Here is a 5,586-nt window from a genome sequence, read left to right as displayed (position 1 = left end):
CGCCCCAGTCCTTCACAACCCTATTTATTGTCTGTGTCCATGGGTAACGCACATATGCATATAAGTTCTTTAATCTCTTCCCGCCCCCCTCCCCACTTCTCAGTTTATTCCATGTTTCCCTGACTCTGGTTCTATTTTATCCATTAGATTATTTTGTTCATTAGATTCCTTGTTTGTTTATTTTGATTTTTAGATCCAATTATTGATGGATATGTATTTATTGACTATTTACTGTTTATATTTCTTCTTCTAGACTTAGTATATAGTATCATGTCATCTGCACATGACAGTTTTACTTCTTCCATTCCAAATTTAAATGTATCTCATTTCTTATCTGGATAAAGTGGGAGTGGAATTTTTGTTTTGTTACTGATCTTAAAGAAAAAGTTTTTAGCTTTTTACTGTTGAGCATGATGTTAGCTATGGTTTGTCATATATGGCCTTCATTATGTTGAGGTATATTGCCTCTCTCCCCACTTTGCTGATAATTTTTATTATAAATAGATCCTAGATTTTGTCAAATGATTTTTCTGCATCTATTGATCATGACATAATTTTTATCCTTCATTTTGTTTATGTGGTATATCATGTTAATTGATTTGTGGATATTGAACCAACTTTGGCATCCTGGGAATAAATCCCATTTGGTCATAGTGTATGATCCGTTTTAACGTATTGTTGGATTTGGTTTGCTAATATTTTATTGAGGATTTTTACACCCATGTTCATCAGGGATATTGGCTTATCATTTTCTTTCTTTCTTTTTTTGTAGTATCTTTGTCTGGCTTTCTTTTCTTTTCTTTTTTTTTTTTTTGGAAGACTAATTTTTTAAAAATTATATCATTATTGTTCAGATTATTACAATTGTTCCTCTTTTTTCCCCCCATAGCTCCCCTCCACCCAGATCCCACCCCACCCTCTACCCTTACCTCCCCTCCCCCCACTGTCCTCATCCATAGGTGTATGATTTTTTTCCAGTCTCTTCACTCTGAACTCCTTCTGGCTTTCATATTAGGGTAATGCAGGCCTTGTAAAATGAGTTTGGGAGCTTTCCCTTCTCTTCAGTTTTTTTTTTTTTTTTTTGGAATAGTTTGAGAAGGAGAGGTATTAATCCTTCTTTGAATGTTTGGTAGAATTCACTTGTGAAGCCACCTGGCCCAGGACTTTGGTTTGTTGGCAGTTTTTTCATTACTGATTCAATTTCATTTCTAGTAATCAGTCTGTTCAGATTTTCTATTTCTTCCTGATTAAGTCTTGGAAGATTGTATGTCTTTTATTTTGTATTTTAAACAATTAATTAAAAAATCTTTATTGTTGAAAGTATTACATATGTTCCCTTTTCCCACCCATTGACCCCTTCTAGTCTCCCCCACCCCACCCCCTGTCCCTGCCCCAGGCCTTCACCACCCTATGGTCTGTATCCAGGAGTTATGCATATATGCATACAAGTTCTTTGGTTGATCTCTTCCCACCCACCCCTATCTTCCCTCTGAGGTTTGGCAGTCTAGTCCATGCTTCTATGTCTCTGGATCTATTTTGTTCATTAATTAAGATTGAATGTCTTTTTTATTTTAAAATATATTTGTATTGATTTCAGAGAGAAAGAGAGAGGGAGAGAGAGATAGAAACATCAATGATGAGAGAGAATCATTGATCGGCTGCCTCCTGCATACCCCCTACTAGGGATCAAGCCTGCAACCCGGGCATGTGCCCTTGACCAGAATCAAACGCGGGACCCTTCAATCTGCAGGCCGACACTCTATTCACTGAGCCAAACCAGCGAGGGCTAGATTGTATGTCTTTTAATTAGTGCATTTATACTATTCACATATAAGTGGTTACTTAATAGTTGGATTCATATCTATCATATTTTTAACTGTTTATTGTTTGTTGCATTTTTTTCCTGCCTTTTCTGCCTTCTTAGTTTTAATATAACATCTTAGGATTCCATGTCTGTCTTCTCTTAGCATATCAATGGTACTTATTTAAAAAATGTTTGCATTACTTGCCCAAGAGTTTGCAGCATACTTTCACAACTAATCTGGTAATGCTTCATATATAATGCAGATATTTTATAATACTGTATAGTATTCCAAATCCTTCTTCACATCCTTCATTACACTTATCATTCATTTCAATTACCAATTAGCCATAATCACACAATACATCATTGCTATTATTATTTTGAACAAAATATAGTCCATTCTGCATATATTGTTTAAAACATGTTTTATTAAATTTAATATATATTTTATTAAATATATATTTTATTAAATTTCTTTTCCGAAACCATGCAAGCAAAAAGTGAAATATTTAAAGTGTTGAAAGAGTCCTCTGGTGTGGCTCAGTAGTTGAGCGTCCACCCATGAAACAAAAGGTCACTGGTTGGATTCGTAGTCAGGGCACATGCCTGGGTTGCAGGCTCAATCCCCAGTGAGGGGCGTGTAGTAGGCAACTGGTCGATGTTTCTCTCTCAATGATGTTTCTATCTCTCTCTCCCTTCCTTTCTCCCTCAAATCAATAAAACATTTTTTTTGAAAAGGAGAAAAGTTCAATCTTCTCTCTTAAAAAAAGCTTTTACTTTTCTTATTTTTAATTTACCTAATAGATAACAGCTAGGCCTTGGTAGCAGCTAGGCCCTGCCACCACTGTGCTTGGCTGAGTTCACAAATCTGTTGTAACCTGTAGCTTCCCTGTAATGTCTCTGGCTCTCTTCCCCTGCTAACATTTGTTTCCTGGAAGTCATTAAAACCTTCTGCCACTGCTATAGCTGCTGCTGCTGCTGCACCTGCCATAGCCACCTTGGTTTCATAGTTTGGCAAAGTATAGGCTTCCACCACCATAGAGGCCAGAGCTTCTGGCTCCAAAGTTTCCTCCTTTCAGTTTAATGAACAAACTGAACTACCTAGCAAAATAGAGACAGTCTCATAGAGAGCAGGCAGACAGCTCAGGGGTTGAAGGGGAGGTAGGGGAGAGGGATTGAGCAAAAAAGAGAACTCATGGACATAGAGGACAGTGTGGTGATTGCAGGGGTGAAGGGGGATGGGTGGAGGTGGAAGAGGGCATAGAGGAAATAAATGGTGATGAGAAAATAAAATAATCAAAGTTTCCTCCTTTGGTGGGTCCAAAATTTGAAGATTGATCATTGTAATTGCTGAAATCCTTGTAGCTTCTGCCACCTCCAAAATTGCTTCCACTAACACTGCCAAAGCCGCCCTCTGCCTCCTCCATGGTTATAGCTGTCACAGCTGCCACTCTCGCTATAGCCACTGCCCTGGATTCCATAACCCTGTCCACCACTTCCACAGGTTCTGCTTCCTCCAGAGTAACCAGGGAACCTCTTCCATAGCCACCATCATTACCAAATCCACTGGAGCCATCCCACTGCGACCGTATCCACCACCATCATGGCTGCCACCAAAGCCACCTTGACCACTGAAGTTTCCCCCATGATCAAAGTTGTCATTCCCACCTAAACCACCTCCACAACCTACTCCGAAGTTTCCAGAACGACTTTGACCTCTTTGGCTGGATGAAGAACTAGCCATCTCATCTTTTGCTTAGACAGGGCTCTTCTTACTTCACAGTGGTGGCCATTCACAGATGGTCTTTCTGAATGACAACCTTGTATACAGAGTTATGATCATCAAGGGTTACAAAGGCAAAGTCTTTCTTTTTGCCACTGCCCCGGTCAATCATGATTTCAATCACTTCAATTTTCCCATACTGTTCAAAATAATCTCTTAGGTAATGTTCTTCAGTGTCTTCTTTGACACCACCAACCATAATCTTTTTCAGAGTTAAGTGGGCACCATCTCTTTGAGAATCTTCTCTTTGGTTCCACAACTCTTGCACCCACCTCATGTGGCCTTGCATTCATGGCTGCATCCACCTCCTCCACAATGGCACACATGACAGACCCAAAGCCTCTGGAGCACTCGGTGTTTGGATGTCTCATCACCACACAGTCTGTGAGCGTCCCCATTGCTCAGAAAGGCTTCTCAGATGCTCACAGGTTGTTTCAAAGCTCAAATCTCTGATAAAGAGCTTCTGCAGCGGTTCCAGCTCTTTGGGAGACTCTGACTTAGAGAGATGACTGCGGGAGGGGCGGCAGTGTTGTTCATGCCCCAGAGTAGTCCCACGTAAGCAGGTAGAACTTGAGGGCATTTATCCTTCAACTCTCATCAGCCAGGGCTGAGTGGTGCTCCCAGGAGCACTAAGTTGCACCTCCATCTAGCCTGCGTGAGCTCAAAACAAGAGAAGGCCTCCCAAGTCCATGCAATAGGACAGGAGAGCTATGAAATAGAACCATTTGTGCCCAAAAGAGGGCATGAAGCAACAATTGTGTCACATAGACAGATTTTAAAACATAGTCTAGGGGGAGATGCATAAGTAACAGCAAGAGTTATAGAGCAATATCACTACTGTGAATTAAAAACACAAGCAGAAACACCACCACACTACCATAGACACATCACACTCATACCATATATGCAGACTCATTTCAATCACCGTATATAGGGCCTTGTGGGGTGGGGAGTGATGAGTGGGGCTGAGGATGGAAGATGAAAGGAAAGAAAATAGAAACTGAGGGGCCTCATGGAAATTGATGACAAAACAGTATCATTACCAAGAGAGTGAGTTAAAACATCTATTTTCTGCCTCCTCTAGCTTAATGGGTCTGCCTTTCCTGGACCCTCCCAAATCCACATTACACACAGCACATCTGGCTTCAGGTTCCTTGAAAGCAGGAACTGTGCCAAACCCAGGACATGTTCCTCACAGCCTGTGGCTGGGGCTCATTATGTAATACTGCTCTCTAATCTTCTCCAATGACTTGATTTGGAAAGGAGGCACACAAGGTCAACCTAAGGCCCCACACCTACATTTCCCAGAGATCCCTGGGTGCCTCTACCATAAGTAGACTCCAGGGAAGGAGCAGTCTGGACAGCTCACTTCTTGTGCTGGCTCTGCAAGTGGGAGGACTGCAGTCACCCTGGTCCTGGTGTGGGCTCTAGCAGACTTGGTAAGTAACTTTTTTATGCTTTGAAACTGGGGGTTCATCCTATCTCCAATGTGAGTCCAGGAGACTAGATACTGCACCATTCCTGAATTTCAAGTCCAAAGGTGTTTCAAAAAATTCTGACATGCTTTATAGTGTAATGGTGGAAATAACAAACCTTTGGGCCAAACTGTCGGGATTGGGGTCATAGCCATACCACATCCTCGCTGTGAGACCTGGGCATGGCTCAAAGTCAGTTTCTCTGCCAGTAAAATGAAGCTCGTTAGAGAGCTTACTTAAAAGGCTCATGAGGATCAAAGAAGAGGATTAAAGAGAGAATGTGTTTCAGGGAACTGAATTCCCACGTTGGATAACTGAAACAGTGATGGCCATCTCTTCTGTCCCAAAGGGTCCAGTTAGTTCTGCTGGCGGCAGGTTCATAACCATTCCTGCTCCCTCTGTATTATGTCATCAGAACTTCTTTAATCCCAAATAGCCAGGAAGGTTGGGATGCATTGTCAAACTACTGGAAGGAGACTCAGGGGGAGGATCTCCAGGAGCCATAATCTACAAGAATCCACTCC

The 5,586-nt window shown here is 41.5% G+C and overlaps 1 pseudogene; it reads right to left on the bottom strand.

Annotated features, from left to right (window-relative positions):
- Positions 1–2,745: 2,745 nt before the first annotated feature.
- Positions 2,746–5,224, bottom strand: LOC139005865 (heterogeneous nuclear ribonucleoprotein A1-like; annotated as a pseudogene).
- Positions 5,225–5,586: the final 362 nt, after the last annotated feature.

Source organism: Myotis yumanensis, unplaced genomic scaffold, assembly GCF_028538775.1.
Source record: "Myotis yumanensis isolate MYYU_CA2020_CCGP unplaced genomic scaffold, mMyoYum1.0.hap1 SCAF_3, whole genome shotgun sequence".
Lineage (NCBI taxonomy): Eukaryota > Metazoa > Chordata > Mammalia > Chiroptera > Vespertilionidae > Myotis > Myotis yumanensis.
The sequence above is the reverse complement of the archived record's forward strand: the minus strand, read 5'-3'. Positions and strand labels throughout refer to the sequence as shown.